General features: G+C 54.6%; 1 long non-coding RNA gene across 5 annotated transcripts; it reads left to right on the forward strand.

Moving 5' to 3' along the window:
- The first annotated feature begins 26 nt into the window (after nt 1-26).
- On the forward strand, nt 27-16,247 carry LOC101709443 (uncharacterized). 5 transcript variants are annotated; one of them, XR_002393529.2, is made up of 4 exons: nt 27-159; nt 419-514; nt 594-680; nt 15,978-16,247. It is a non-coding gene; the product is annotated as an uncharacterized LOC101709443 (long non-coding RNA). The 5 variants fall into 5 exon arrangements; XR_002393528.2 differs by having other exon boundaries at nt 28-159; nt 597-680; XR_205070.4 differs by lacking the exon at nt 15,978-16,247 and adding an exon at nt 794-1,943 and having other exon boundaries at nt 28-159; nt 597-680.
- Nucleotides 16,248-16,490: the final 243 nt, after the last annotated feature.

The raw sequence follows: 16,490 nt of genomic DNA on the forward strand, positions 1-16,490 counted from the left end.
CGTGATCCCTCTGTGATGTCACAGGACCTCTGCACTTGGAACCTGCCTTTCTACTTATCTATTCCCCCAGTTGGGTCACAAGCCTAGTACAACTCTGTAGGTCCTCCACATGCTGATTCTCTCTCCTGAAGATCCCTCACTTTCAGCCTTTCCAGTGAGGTATGAGGACCCTGTGACCTCACTGCTGGGCAGCCCATCAAGTCCCTGTCCAGTGCGGGGGCCTGGCAGCCAGTGTCACCTGCAGCACTGTGGCTGGCTCTTCTACACCTCTCCTGCCTGTGCCTTCGCCTCCACTGCCTGACACTTGTACCTTCCCCGTAGCATGCTAGCCTCTTAATGCTTGCCTCAGGCCCTGCTTTCTAACGCTTCCCGGCCTCCCCAGGGCAGACACCTCCTACTCATTTTTTTTAATCTGCAGGGGCTGGAGGCAAAATATGCAAGGACTGAATGAATTAATCAATTAATTGCACGTTCATATCGTCTTTCACAGACGGGAAATGAAGACTCGGAGGAGGTAAGCTGTGTGCTCCCCTCTCGGGAGGCTGGGCCCGAAGTGGATCTCATGCTGAGATGGCACCCTTATTCTCCTGAAGCAGCTGAGTGCCTGAGCCCCTCTAGACACTTCAGCAAAGATGTTTTCTCGCCCTGGAGCAGCATCCCTGGAACGCAGAGAGCTGGAGGTAGCAGTTTTCCTCTCTAGGCCTTGCAGCTTTCCTAACAGTAGTAAATTAAATTTGAACTTGAACTATGCAGTCTGTATCCCAGCAGGCATCATTTGGTCACTTTCCTGCAGGCCCTTAGACCTTGACACACTGAGGTTTTCAGTGCCATGAACTTGGAGAGGGGCCCCCGGGACCCCAGATGCAGCTACTGAGGCTCCCTTTGAACTGTGCACCTTAAAAAGGTGAGTCCTAGGTGGGCATGCTGCCATAACTGGGGCCAAAGTGCTGGAGAATTCTCCAGCTGCCATCTGACATCAAGTCCCCTCCATTCTTAGAGGGGCAGCCCAAGGTCCCACCATGCAGGCACAATGAATACACAGCACCTTACCTTCAAAAAGGGACAGTCCTCAAGGCCTCTCCGGTGTGGAAGCAAATCCAGTCCTTCAAACACAACGCAAACAAATGACTTTGGCTCGTCTCAGTGGTGATAACTATGTTTGGGGATAATGCTTTTGTAAGTTTCCCAGGTATGCAGCACAATTCTTCCATTTGCCTGGCTTTTCCCTAATAGTACAACCTAATTAAATATGATTAGTTTCCAAATTGCATTAAGCTGGAGTCCCCACACACAGACACCCCTGAATCTAATTAGAGGCTACCGCAAGCGTCAGAAAAGCCCGCAGACATGACATTACTCCATGAAGCATAATTGTCTGCAGCATTTAATGCTTCAATTCTCCTGGTGATGAGAGGGAAAAAAATATGTGGCAAAAGAAAAAAATTGTGTTTGTCAGCCGTAGTTTGACAACTTTAACAAATAGCTCCGCATCTTAATAGAACAAGTTTCCGGTAGACATTCCAGAAGGCTGAGATTAGAAGGGCTTCGTCGGGCAGGCGGGACGGGCAGCTCCCCACCCCGGCACCCAAGGTGACTTCACGGCATCCGACCTGCTGAAAGGAAGCAGCCAATATTCATGCACACAGCAAATCACATTCATGTCAACCCAAACATCCTGTGAGCTCATGCTAAAAAAATGGTACCAGTTCGGAAATGGAGACAAGATGGGACCAAGAGAGGAGGAAGCCCAGGATGCCCTGCCCCAGACACCCCATTTGCTGGCTGAGATGAACCCAGAGCACAAACGCAACTGAGTCACTCTCCACCACTCATACAGGATTTAATTAGCAGAGGGGCTGAGCCTGGAGAAAGTCTCCCGAGTGTGAAAGAAAAATGAAAGGGAGGGTATGAATCAATGCTTTTCCTACCTAAAGATGAATGAAATGTGCTTTATTTTCTCACTTTTCTGCTCCCTTGGGCTTCCACCAGACCTCCAGCCTTGTCTGTTCTGGTAGGGGCTGGTGACGTCCTCCAGGCCAGAGGCTGCCCGGAGCCCCTGGTCAAGGAAAGCTATGGGGCTGGTGGGGCCGTGCCCACCCCTCCATCTGAAGGCAGGGGTTTGCTTGCTTTGGCTTTTCTGGGCAGGAGCTACTGTAAAAGGAGCTGGCACCGGAAGGGCAGCCCAGGGCCCTGGGGAAGAAGGAATAGTGGGGTGACAGCTGTCTCTGGCCAGGAATCGGTGAGTCATCGGAGGCTGGACTCCTGTGTGTACACAGGCCTGGCCAAGGGCAGCCCAGAGATGAGCCATGAGCTCCCTCCACTGCCACTCAGCGATGCTCAGGGCTCAAGCCTCTGAGGGGTGGGGCAGGGATGGGGTCTCTGGGGCATCTGGGGACAGAGCCGTGGCATGGACAGACTCCTTGCCACAATGCTGTCACTGAGACGTTATTAGTGGCACACTGATACGTGCCAGCAGCTCCCCAGACAGTGGAGGGGACTTGTGGCCAGAGTCGAGGAGGAGGAGGACAGATGCTGTGGGGTGATGGCTTAGCCATTCTTGTGGCGTGAGACCTCAATGAGACAGGCTCAGAGACTGCTGGGGGCCCTGGCAAGGAGCTGGGCCGCTGTCCCTCAGGCAGCCCAGTGGCACACAGGGCTCAGTGCATCGGGCTTCAGAGGCACACAGGACCTCTGTGTGGAGCTGCGGCTGCTGTGAGGACCGAGGGCAGGATGCTAGTCCTATGGGGGCCCTGAAGGGGGCTTAGGTTTGGGTCCTGCCTATGCTTGGCCTTAGCTCTATGATTTGGGTCAAGCGGCTTACCCTCTCTGTGCCTCAGTTTCCTAGGCTGTGACAGGGCCCTCAGTGAGTGCGTGTGGTGTCCAAGGCCCTGCAGCCCACGAGTCCTCCCGGGCTTCACCTGGATGGAGCAGACCCCTCCCCCGGCTCAGGTCTTCTGGCCCTTCTCACTGCTCATCACTTCAGCACTGTGTTCACACCGGTTTCTCTGCGGCCCCAAGAGTCTTCCTGGGGAAAAGACATCACCATCCCTGTCCTGCTCATGGCTGGGTCCCAGGACAGGCTCTGGCCTGGAGCAGGCACCAAGAGTGAATGGGCAGATGCTCTTGTGTTCATCCTGGCTTCTCAGCAGCAGGAGCGCCTGCAAAGGAGGCCTGGGCCATCCCTCCGGGCCACGCTCAGGGGCTGCCTGCTGGTCCCGGACACAGCGACAGACACAGCTCTGCGGAGGCCTCGTGGATGCGACGGCAATGCCAGACATGCAGGCAGCAACCCAGACAGGCGCCCACGCTTGAAGCCCTCAGTGGGTGTCATTTCCTGCCAACCAGCGGCGGCTGGGCTTCTACATGCTGCAAAGCCAGCATGGCTCTGCAGTCCTTCCTACAGAGCTCTGCTTCAGGCTCTCTGAGAAGCCCGGTTCCCCGAGAGATGCTCTCCAGGCCCCCGAGCTCCAGAGTGAGAGGAGCAGCCCAGCAGCCAGGAGTGGAGAGGCTGGCAGAAGTGAGCCCTTCCTGCCTGCCTGCCTTCCAGCTGTGCACACGGCGCTAGAGAAGTGGCTGCCTCCGGAGACTGGGCTGGCACCTTCATGAGTTTCCAAAATGTTTGGCTGGAAACACGGGGAGCGGAGCCCTACTGTGATACCAAAGAAAGCTAAGCTGCTGGGCACGTTCCTGCCGCTGATTTCCTGTGTTCCAGGAAGAGCCGCCTCCTTCAGCTCACAAGCCCCATCCTGAAGACCTTGGCCTTGCTGGAGAGGGCTGCCCAGGGCTGGCTGCACCAACTGACCCTCAGGCTTCTCCGCTGTCACTTTTGATTGATCAGAAGTGATTGCACATTCCCACCTCACTGCTTATCGCAAGGGCAGCAATGTGGCATGCCATAAACCTGGCTTCCTTTCCCAAGCTGAGCTGTTTTCCCTCTCTCTGTAAGAAGTCCTGTCTCTTTTAGAACCTCTGGCTCTTTCATTTCCACCACCCTCTCCCCTCATTCTCCAATCTTGCTGCTCCTGGGCCCTGGGAAAGTTTCCGGCCACCTTAGCCTGGGGCAGGGTTCCTAAGGGACATAGTCATTGGTGAAGGTCACCTACCTACTACTCCTGTCTAGTGAGGGCCTGGGGAGAAGAGAGAACCAGAGGCCAACCCATCCCAGCCGCTCATTCGCTGTGTGCCTTCAAAGAAGCCGCTTCACCATGCTGGTCCTCAGTTTCCTCTGTAAGAAAACAGCTGTCAGCATAGTGACTCCTGGGCTGAAGGGTCCCTCACCTCTGTGTTCCTTGATGGCTAAAATGGGCCAACAGTGGGCCCCTCCTGAGCCAACCCTGCCAGCCACTTCCTGGCTCTTCGGTGCTCACTGAAGCTGCGTTTGTCAGGAGTGATGGAGTCCGAGGGTACCAGCTCACAGGAAGAGAGGACGGTCCCGGGAATGCACCAGGAAGGGCTGCAAGAGAGGGTTTTTAAAATGCTGGGGAGGTTCCAAAATCTCAGAGAAGGGCATGAGAGGAAGGAAGAGACAGGGGTGTGCCCTAGCCCGGCTTCGGATGGGGCTAGATCCCGAAGACCCTCGGCCTGGGCCCTGGCGCCGAGCTTCGAGTGCGTGTAGCCGTGTGGCCCAGAAGTGTGCAGGAGCCGGAAGATAGCAGGGCAGCCAGCAGAGCCTCGGGACCCTCCTCTCATTGCAGTGCTAGGAGGGAACCAGGGAGCCAGGAGCAGGCAAAAGCCTGTTCTGGGAAACATTTAGCACACAACCACAGCTGAGCAGAGCGGCAGCCTGAGGAGGACTTCCCCACGCTTCTCGGGCTGGCCAGAACGCCACCGATGTGGGCCAATAGGAGGGGGCAGAACCCAGGCGGGTCCCTGAGTCCTCCAAGATGATAGACGGAAAGCCCTGCCCTATGGAAACACAGAGGGAAGCAAACCGGAGGGGTAGTTCTGTCTTCCAGCTGTGTGGTCTTGGGCAGGTCACCTCCTCTCTCTGTGCCCTGTAAAAAGTATAAAACACAGGACCAAAAGGCTTCTTGGGGTTGTGTCATTGTTAGAGTACATGATTCTAAGTCTCCCTGAGTCTGACTTTATTCTCTCTGAAACTCTGAAAGGATGGCACAGCAAAGAGAAAGATTGCATTCAAATCCCTCAGGCTTTCAAAGGCCACAGATCCTGAGAGGGCTGAGTCTGTCAGTTTGTAGCAATGGAAAAATCCAGCTCACAGTGTCTTGAGCCCTGGGAGGTCAAGGTCTGGGTTCCAGGCGTGGTGGTACCCAGGGACAGACAGGATGTGCGGTCTTGTTTGCTCTCGTGGTGGTGAATGAACACTGGAGCCTCCAGTCTGACACCTCCTCCGTCCCCCCTGCAGCCCCTAAGGAAGGAAGAGAGCTTTCCCTTCTTGTTGGGACCCACAAGGTTCCCAGGATCGCTTTGGATTTGCCAGCCTTATTCGCAGGGCCCTGGCTAAGCAATCACTGAGTTCCAGCCTGACGTTCAGCCCACCCTTTGCGGGGAGTGTGACCCTCGGTGAGTGATTCAGTGATTCGGCTGCATCTGTTCCTCGAAGCAGCTGGACCAATGCCATAAACCGTGTGGCTGAAGACCACGCCTGTGAGCCCCGTCGGGAAAGGTATGCTGGGTTTCCAGGCAAGATGTCAGCTGGGTCCGCTCCGTCCGGAAGCCCCCGACCCCTCCCCACACCAAGCAGCGGAGCACCTTCCTTCCACCACGCTCAAAGCGAGCAATGTGGCGTCTTTCTCACCGGTTGCACCGCAGCTCCCCCAACGCTGCCTTCCCTTCCTCTGTGTGATCTGGGGGTGCTGCTCCCCAGAGGGTCATCCTGAGGCTGTGGGGAGAAAATGCAGTCCTGAGCTCAAAACCCATGCACAGCAGGTGGTGAAAGAGCAGACAGTGCTGGCCAGGCTCCAAAGGACCCTGGCTGTTTCAGAAGAAGAGCAGCATTCAGTTTGGACAATTAGATAACAGAACCAACTCAAACTGGGCCTCAGAGCCTGCGACCTGCAATTGTGGTGTGGACCACTTTGCTCTGCCGTGATAAGGTACACAGTGTGAATTCTACCAGACCCCATGGCCTAAAGGGCTCAGAAAAGGAGGACAAAGTCTGTAGGGTCTGGGAGAGGGTGGAAACTGGGTTACAAAGACACTGGTGTTACTGATGCCTCACCCACACACATCATAGATTCCTTTTGGAAATAAAGTAATGGAGCATATGGTAGCTTGAGGCTTCAAGGGCATGTGGCATACAGTAGCTGTTCAATAAATGCTCTTCATGCTGAACGATGAGTAGAGGCTTAGTGAACTGGGCTGGAAGCCACCTGGCCTGTTCAGCTGTCACAGTCCTGCTAGTTTAAGGCACTAGACTGTGAGCTGGAAGTGCCAGCCCTGGACATAGCAGGTGCTCAGTGGGTGTCTGTACAGGGAGGTGCAGGGGCAGGGAGCCAGGAGGGCAGGAATACTGGAGTCCCATGCCTGGCCTTGCTGCTGCCAGGCTCTGAGCCTCGGTTTCCCCTCCTTCCAGAGACAAAGTTGCTTGGTGCTATGTGGCCTACTCCTTAAATGACAGCTACAGGAAAAAGAAAGAGCAGCAGCCTAAGAGCCCCGAAGTCTCGGGGGCCTTATCCTCAGCTGTCTCCTGGTCTGGACCCCAGCTGGAGTCCTGTGGGAACTATGGAGGCTCAAGAGACCAAGCCCACCAACAGTGGAAGCCCTGGAAGCCAGAGATCAATTTCTCAACAAGAAACCTGGGCCCCAGCAAGGGAAGGAACTGGCTGAAGGACACACAGCTTAGAGATGGCGGCAGGAGCTCCAGTTGCCCTTTCTGTGGCCTTGTGACTGTGACAAGAGGAGCCTGCCCCACTCACCTTCCCAGACCCCAAGGCAGCACACGTGAGAGAGCACAAGGAGAGATGCCAACCCCAGGCCGGCCCTCCCTGCTGCCCCCTTCCATTCCCACCCAGCGGTGCTGAAAGCTAATTCCAGGTTGAATCAAGCAGCTCTTCCTGACAGCCGCAGGAGCCTCAGAGATGCTGCAGCCCCTGTCCCCAGCAACCTCGTTTCTATTGCCTGGGAACCAAGTGTGCCGGCTGCCTCCCCTCCGGGGTCCCCTGTGCCTGCGACCACGGGCAGTGGGCCTGGGGCCTCTGCAGAGTCTGCACACAGATGGATGCAGAGCAAATGATACTCTCACCTGGGACCCACAGGGAAGCCACTCTGCTGGCTGGAGCCTGGAAATCTTTCTAAATTGAACGTTTCTCCGTGTCTAGACAAGAAGTATTGCTGCCTGCCTGAAATATTAAAATTTCATGCTCTGCTCTCCAGAGAGACCTTTTGGCTGTAAACACATGGAGCCTGTTTGGATTTTCCTTCTTTCATGTTCTCGAGTCCTCTTCGCCACGAGGGCTGTAGGCTGCTTGGCAGGGGAGGCAGCAGGCATCTTAGAGGCTATCTTGCCAGGGATGTGTCCTGCAGTGACCCGGGATAGCCATTCGGCTTCGGGCCCTGAGCCTGTTTCCTCGTGTGGGCACGAGTTCGACCATTCTGGCCCCGAGGGGTCACTGCAGGGCAGAGGACAATAAAGAAGACGGCCACTGCACCCGGTGACCAGTGTGTCCTCGGAATCAATGTCCAGGTGTCCTTGGAATGTGATGGCAATTAGAAACAGTTGTCTCAGAGCTGATAGAGTTCAGAAGTGGCCATGCTGGAACAGAGCAGATCCTGAGCCAGCGTGACTGGGGGAGGAGCAAGAAAGGACCACAGAGACAAGGCAGAGGACAGACCCAGGGTCCCTCCTTGACAGGTATGAGCACTGAGGCCCAGAATGGTTTCAGAGGACAGTGCCGGCCGTGCACTGTCACCTAATACAGATCAGGTTCACGGGAGAGGAAATGGGCTCAGAAAGGTGGGACAAGCTGCCCAGAGTCACACAGCTGGAATTCGAAGCCACAGTCCTGACACCAAAACCCACGCCATGTCCACAGCATGCCTCCCTTTGCAAGCCCTGGGTGGCTCAGGATCACACCAGCTTGTCTTGGGCTAAGCAGCTACGCTGGCCGAGGACTGGGCTCCGTGCACCCCGGTAATGTCACTCCATCTTTTCACAGTCAGCCAAAGCCCTGGAGGACAAGAGCACCAGTTTCCAGATGGGAAAACAGAGCCCATGTCTGTGGTTGTAAGTGGAGTGGGCCACACACTCTCACCAGCCAGAGCCTTGGGCTGTCTGACCCCGTCCCCACCCACAGCTATGTCTGTTCATTGGCTTTGCAGCACAATCAAGACCTGTGCCCTCAGACAGGCCACGGTGACCTTGTGGTCCACTTTGTTCACACCACCGTGGACGAGGACTCACAGGACCACAGAGCACCTGCCACGGTTTGATCTAAAATGTCCCCCAAAGGCCAGCTGATGGTTTTTAGAGAAGCAATCAGATCGTGAGGGCTCTATCTTCATCAGAGGGTAACCCTGCTGAGGTCACAGTGTGACAGCATCATTGCGGGGCAGGAGCAGAAGGTGGGGCCTCAAGGGAGGGAGAAGACTGTGCAGTAGCCCGCGGGGACTGTCTCGTCCTCCAGCCCTTCCTCTCCTTTGGACCCTCCTTGCTCTCTGCTTCCTGGCTGCCTGAGGTGAACAGCTTTGCTCTTCTAACCCTTCCACTATGCCTGCCTTGGAGCCAGCAAACCATGGAGGGAAACCTCTGCAGCCATGGGCCAGAACAAATCACTTCTTTAAGTTGCTTTTCTGCTGTGTTTGGTGACAGAGGAGGAAAGCTGACAACACACACTCCTTGGGTACTAGACTCCTTCTCCTTTACTTCCCTCACACATCTTACCCAACACACGCGCCCTATACAGTACACATGAATGCACACATACACAAATGCACACATATTTCATCCCGACACACGCACACCCCATCTAACATGAAGCTAACGGCCACGCCTGCTGTGCATGCAGCCTCAGCTGGTGGTACAGGTGGGCCAAGGGATTGGACCCAAAGCCAGAGAGGCCCTGAGGGCAGGGGCTTGCCTGCCCCGTCTCCTGACCCGCCCAGCCCAGAACCTGGCACACAGACTCATCAAATTCTGCTTGAATAAAGTTCTTAAAGATTTAGAAGAATGTGTGTCGAAATAGTAACAGCATTTGGATACTGGAATTAAAACTAATTCTTCTTTTCTCTTGTCTGAACCTTTTGATGCTTTTTACAAAGAATATGTATTACTATAATTCAAACAATTGTCTAGAAATGTCAGTGAAGGAAAGCCCAACAGGATCTGTGTCTCTCAGGTCCAGGGCTGCAGCTGGGGCCAGGCTGGTGAGCAGTCCGGGCGCCTTGAGCGGTGCTGGGGTCCTGAGCTACCCTACCCCCAGCCCAGCACCCCTTCTCTTCTGGGACCTCAGTTCCCGGAGCTGAACCAACAGACCAGGGACCTGACTGGAGCATCCTGGGCCTCTGTCCAGAAGTTCCATTCTTCCGGAGCCCTGTGGCCTTCCCTGTGGGGCGTTTTCTCAGGAAGCAGCCAGGACTCAGAGCTACCCCAGCCCCAGCCCCAGCCAAGTCGCACTGCTGAGGATTGAAGATTGAACTGAAGGCAACAGGGAGAGGCAGGAGGGAAGCAGACAGTAGGGCAGGAGGGTCTCTGGCTGGTGGCCAAAGCTTTATGACCCTGCTGGACAGTGAGCTGATGACAGAGGGACCTGGCATGTCTCACCACTGCTGCTTCCAGGACCAGTCTCCTGTCAGCCCTGTAGCAGCTCTGGGCATGGCAAACACCCGGAAGGAAAGGCTTTTGGGGTAAAGAAACCAAGATGGCCAGAGTGGGAAGTAGGAACTTGTTCAAGATCAACCAGAAGGGAGGGAGGGACACAGACAGGACCCAGCCCCAAGCACAGTGATGCCAGGCCCTGCACGGAGAAGCCCTTCACATTCCGGCTGGTCTGTGCTCCTTGAGAAAACCGCTTCCGGGAGAAAGGAGGGAGCAAAGGAGGGGAGAGGGAGGGAACTACAAATTCCTCTGTTCTCTAGACTGTCACTGGGTTTTCACTGCCAGTTCACTCAGAAACCGTCTTCGCAAGTCATGGGAACCAGCTTTAGCTTTCTTGGCACACCCAAAACAACACTGAAAAGTTGGTAAGACAGAAAGAGGAACTTGCAAAAAGCAGTGGATGGTGTTTTACAGCTCTAGAAACTGAAGTTGCTGTTGTATCTCCTACTGGATGTTATTCTGAGTGGAAAACTTTCTGGAAAGTGCATCTCAAATTTTAACAGGCATCAACTCGGGGGGAAGAGGGCAAGATCACAAAGTGCTTTGGCTTTCTAGAGGAAACTCTTGTACCCCCTGAATTGTGTATAATGAGCCCAAGTTAAAACAATAAGTGAATAAAGTCACAAGCAGGCAGAAGTGCTGCTGGGAAACCCCTCACCTGCCACCTTCTGTTAACAACCCAGCCCCGCTGGAGTCAGGCCAGATGTCCCAGTTCCCTGGGCAGGCCTGGCTGCCACCTGTGGGCCTATCCTCAGCACAGGACATCCAATTAAACTGGAATTCCAGATAATGAATACTTTTGATATATCTAGAGATAAGCCTGATTTCAAATCTAGACTCTCAGCACAGAGTGTAAATATGTTCTGTGGTATATAATGCAATACAGATCATGTTTTAATTTATACATGGGTGTATTAAACACCGTATACTAAAGCGGGCTTATGGCTTATCTAAACTCTGGCGTTTGTGGGGCACCCAGAGTTTAATTTGCGGAGTCTGGCACCCCTGCCTGAGCGGGCTGTGCCATCTGTGGGGCCCGGCCTGGCGGTGCCCGCTGCTGCTCCCATCCGGCCACACGGGGCGGGCTGGTCAGGGCCAGCCAGACTCAGTCTGGATCTTGCTTGGAGCCCCGTGAGAAGTTTACTTCCTACTCCTGATTTTAAATCTGGAAACAAACAGCTGCGAGAGGCACAGAGGCCACTTGTGCAGGGAGGGGCGCGGTCTGAGGATGAAGCTCTAGCCCAGCCAGGCTGCTGGAGCCGCTACCTCCCCTCTCCTGAAACCACACTGGCTTTGGCTTTCCCAGTCCAGCAGGCCCGAGAGTCCCCTTCACTGCCAGAGCCAGTGTGAGCTGCTTTGTGTGGCCACCTTCATGGTGAGGTGGGGTCACGCAGTCCCTGTGTGCCCGGCAGGGCTCGGCAGGAGCCACCCGTCTGCTCTGAGGCCTCGGGGATTTTTGCTTTCTTGTTTGGGCTTGATGAACCCCAGAGCTCTGCGCTGGGGAACTTGCAAGGCCCTGCCCCCCCCCCACCCCTCGAACTCTGATTGCCCACTCATGTGGGATTTATCTTCTCCAGGAATTGTCTCACCTGAGCATGGTCCAGGGCAGACTTTGCCCAGATAAAATCAGAAACACCCCGGGGAGCCTACGGGAGGTCTGAGAGCAGGGACAGCAGGAAATGGCCCCAGAGGCTGCCCGCAGTGGTGGGGCAATCTGTCTGTGGAATTCTCTGGGAGTTGAGCAGTGTGTCAGAAACTAGGAACGCCCTGCTGGTGCAAGTGCAAAGCGGACCAGAGAGGAGACGTGCCCTCCGATGGAGAGACCCAGAAATCTGGCCACAGCTACAGCCCGGCCCTTCCCCCAGACTGTTTTCCTATTTCTGATTTTGTGGCTTGGCAAGGCCCCAGGCCTGACGAGGGGAGCTGGCCTCCTGCTGCACGAAGACAATCACCCTCCTGGCTGGAGAGGCTGTGTACATTCTTTTGTGTGAACAAAAACATGTATTCCTGGGACAGGAAGCCAGAGTGACCACCTCAGAGGCCCTTGGTTCTCTGAAGCCAAGGGTCTGGGCAGGGTCCTCTGACTTTACTGTCCTAGGCCAGGTCACTCTCCTTGTTCACAAGGACACCCATGCTGCCTAAGCTCAATTTCAGTACTGTAAAGGCGCTGCACACTTGTCACCACAAGTCTAAGAACAACCAAAATGCATAAAGAAAAAGTCAGTACGTACTGCCCCTCCCCCAAGCCAATCCCACACACCCGTGCTGCTTTGCTGTCACCCAAGGGTGATCAGACATTGAATCCTACTCAAAATTGGTGTTTTCCCTTAAAAACTATGTTAGCTTTCTGTTGCCATGACCGAACACCTGAGAAGAACAATTGGAAGGAGGAGAGGTTTCTTTTGCTTTACAGTGTCCAAGGTCTCAGTCTATGGTTGGCTGGCACCATTGCTTTTAGGCCTAAGTCAAGGCAGAGACACCATGGCAGAATAGGGTGTTGGCACAAAGCTGCTCACCTCATGGCAGCTGGGAAGCAGACACTCAGGGAAAGAGCCAGAGAGGAAGGGACCTGGATCAGCTCTTATCCCCAAGGCTCAAGCTTCAACCAGTCCCTTCAACGAGGCCCCAGCTCCTAAATCTTTATCATCTCCTGGTTATGCCATCAAATTCTAGGTCATCAATGGATTCATCCACTGCCGAAGTTGAGCCCTCAAGATTCACCCACCCGCCAATAGTCCCATGGCTGAACACAGGAGATTTCTGGGAGACGTTCTAAATGTAGTGCATCGTGACAAAAACCCACAGTGACAGCTTTCCTAATCTATCAGTGTGGCTCTGATTTGTGGCTTTTCATAGCAGCCAATATCCTTTAGTACAGATGGACCCATGCGGTCCTATTAATCACACATAGATTGTCTCGGGTTTTGTTGTTCCAACCACAAACTCCCTTTCCATGAACATTCACGGATGTGAAAGCCAAACTGTTCAGCAATGCGCTCCACCCAGTTCCAGCCCTTGGGCTGAGCCGGGCCTCCCACACCCAGGGCTGATCCCACAGGCAGCAAGAGAGTGGGATCCTGAGCAGAGGAGCCCTGGTCCTCAAGAGTCTGATTTTACTCCTCTGAGTCAGATTTGTACAAATGGGTCTGCTGGCTTAGGGATGTGCACTTCTATTTGACCTGCAAGTGAGGACACAGAACCTGATGGTGGTGACTGAGTGAGAGAAGAGGGAACTGGGCTGGCTCTTGTCCCCAGCTGGCTATGGCCTGAGGCAACAAAGCAGGAAGCACAGTCTCTACGGGGACAGACAGCAAGTGAAGGTCCGCCTAGCCGCCTGCATGCTGCCAGCCAGGGCAGGGCAGGGACGGGGGCAGCTCTCACACAGCCCGCATGGCCCAGCTGTACCAGCCTGCAACGTACCAGGACCACCCTGAGTCCGTCATAATTAACTCTGTGCCGAGTCTTGTGACTCCTTCAAACACACTGCTATGGTCTCCTGTATTTGAAAGATTACAACAAACCCAGGTATTTTTCCAGGATGATAGAATTTTAACATAGGCCACATTTTAAATTATCTAGTAATCCCATTAAAAATAAAAGAAGAAGAAACAGTACCCTGCAAGGCTGAAGCAGGAGGATCACAAGTTCAGGCCAAGCCTGAGCACGTCAGTGACTTAACAAGAACCTGTCTCAGAATTTAAAATTTTATAAACAGGCTGGGGATGTACCTCAGTGAGAAGGCCCTGGGTTCAGTCTCTGGTACTGCAATAAAAAAGTGAAAATAATTTAAATAATATCTTTATTTTAACCAAATATATCCAAAATATTGTCAGGTTAATGTGAGCAAATTATTGGCATTTTTGCTTCTTTTCTGAACTCAGTTGTGGGAGTCACGGTGTACTTCACATCCACAGCGCACCTTGGTTGGGGCCAACACACTTCAGATGCTAGGGTCCCAGGTTGCACTGTGCAGGTCTGGAAGCTCTGGGGCTGGAGAACCACTGCCCTTCCTGTGTGTGTCAGAAGAGGGACAGGTGGCCTCAAATAAAGAGAGAATCAAAAATCAGCCTGCCTTGTAGAGGAGACAGAGAGTATGCCCACTCCTTCCTCTTGATGGAGAGTCCCTCATTCATTCATCAGCCAGTCACTCAGCATTTATTGAGCAGCTACCCTGTACGGAGCCCGGGGTGCTGGGGTTGTAACATTCCGTGAGGCAGCCCCATTTCCTGGCCTGTGAGGCCGGGGGTGCTCAGGTGCCTGTGCAGATGGACAGGCAGTTAAACTTGTGGCCCCCGGGGCCGAGGTGGCCCAGGGAGGACACCCCAGCGGAGCTGGAGCCAGGAGCTTGCTGGGGGAAGATCTGAGATGGTACAGAGCAGGTAGCTGCCTTGGGGCAGGGTCTGTGTCTTGCTGGAAGTGGGGGGCAGCAGAGAGGCCCCGCACAGGGAAAAGCATATGCAAAGACTGGGGGCAAAAAGGACCTCTGGGGGCCCCTCAGTTCTTCAGGAGGCTGAGAGGCAGGGCTGTGTGAGTGGAGGGAGGGAGGGGCTGGGGTGTGGGAAGAGCCTGGGAGGATCCTGTCTCAGGACCCAGATGTTCGAGGTCTTACCCCATTAGCACTGGGGATGCTGAAAGCGATGCCCACTGCCCCTCCAGCCCGCCCTCCCCAACATTCCCAGCCCCTCTTCTGGCACCATCCAGGCCTGGAGCCCGAGGTCCTCGCTGCATACCTCCCCCGCCAGGATCTGCCCAGCAGCGAATTGGCCCAGCTGCCTCCTGGGCTCACCAGCCCTGGGGCAGACTCCCGCCCTCTGCCCATCCCTTCTCACCCCAAAGTCTCCCACAGCATGAGCCACGGCTGTCTCCCTTCTCCTGGATCGCTGCCCCCCAGCCTGGGAAGCCAGTCCCCTGCCTACACTCTGGCACATCAGAGCCTCGGATGTCACTGCCCACGGGGCTGTCCTGGCCATCCTACCCAAAGGGAGAGATGGCAGCGTGGATCTGAGCTCATTGTTAATCTGGTTTTGTTAGCTGCTGCTTACTACCTGGACACACACACACACACACACACACACACACACACACACACACAGAGCAGACCAGGACCCCTCGCCCACTGTCGCATGCCCAGTATCTGGCACGGTGCAGGCTTGAAAGGGGCATCCAGCAAACAGCGGGGTTGGGAAAAAACAAGGCTGCTCAAACCTTCCAGAGCCAGGTGTTCTCTGGATGGTGGAATCCCCTTCCCAGGTTTTCAGGAGGAGCACGGGGAAGCTGCAGATAAAGCTCTCAGAGTCGCATGCAGAGAGTCAAGAGCATCCCAGGTCACATCCCAGTCCTTCCAAATCTTGTGGTGACCTTGGGCACCGTCGCTTACTCTCCAGGGCTAAAGCTTCTTCCGCTGCACAAAGGACACTTGGGGAACCAGGACCATAAAGCTCTCAGTCCCCCAGAAATGGCACTGCCATGACAAAGTGTCCTTCTTCCTGGCTTGGCAGAAATTCCCTGGAAAATAGAGCTGAAGGCCAAGCTACCCACTAACACTAAGTGAAGAGCACAGAGTTGGGTGCATGACCCAGACACTACACCCAAGAAACAGCTGGCTGAGCGGCTGGGTGGGACATCTCCAGAGGCCCCCAGGAATCCCTGCGTCCTGGACCCATCTACCCGAAAGCGGGAGGGCTTGTCTTCCTGCTCCAGCCATCTCCTGTCTTGCTTTGCCCAAAGTTCTGCCTGTGGGGTGTAATTCCTCTCCCCTTACTTTGGGGTGTGTGGTTCTGCCCCTTGGGGTAGCCCAAAGCACCTATGAGCAACAGAGTAGCTGTGGCGACAACACTAGGGACACAATGTAGGCTGTGCCCAAGCCCGAGCCTCCTCCAAGGGCCCAGTGGCTCACACCTAGGAATGGAATCGGCTGCTAGGGAGAGCAGCTGGAGCTCAGCGGGTGGCCTTAAACTGGGCTTCCACCAACCCTCCCACTCTGGGGCAGCCCATACACCATTTCCAGGACAGGGACCGTGCTCAGCAGTGAAGCTGAAAAGGGCAATCAAGCTAGTATTCCTAAAGGGTTAGAATTGTGATGGGCCTGTAAGAAGCACTAGAGAAGTCTGTAAACGAGCAAATATGCTTATGTATTTTGCATGAAAATGGCATGTAACAGTCTCTGATTCCTTGTCCTTTGGTTTATCCCATTGTTCTTTAGCCCGAGTTGCATGGAAGCTGCTCTGCCCTCCCTCCTCCATGACCTCAGTGTACAGCAAGGAGCACAGGAGGAGACAGTGAGGACAAACTTGGCCGGACCCTGGGGCCCTCTGCCCTTCTTGAGGGCCAGTCCCTGCTCCACCAGCTGCATCAACTTCCCCTTCTGTCACTGTGGCTGCAGCAGGGACTGCCACCAGCTTTCAGAATCAGAACTAGTGCTGACAGCATCATTTAAAAATAAAATAAGACTTGGAACTCCTTTATGCTGAGATCGTGGAATTTTCCCAAGCCGCCTGCAGGACGGAACAATCAAAATTCATCCTTAATAGCATTTTGCAGGATGCTGCCCCTGGAGAGGTTCTCCCCACCCAAGCTGGGGGTGATTCTTGTGTGCATTCTGTCGCCTTCCTCAGCCCACCAACCTCCTGCCTCAGGGAGGCTCAGCTTCAGCTAGGCCCCTGATCCCCTTCCTGCCTCTGCTGGAAGCTGTCTGGATCCTGGCCATTCTGCGAGG

Source organism: Heterocephalus glaber, unplaced genomic scaffold (assembly GCF_053883595.1).
Source record: "Heterocephalus glaber isolate CG9 unplaced genomic scaffold, H.glaber_assembly_v1.0 deba00001673, whole genome shotgun sequence".
Taxonomy (NCBI): domain Eukaryota; kingdom Metazoa; phylum Chordata; class Mammalia; order Rodentia; family Bathyergidae; genus Heterocephalus; species Heterocephalus glaber.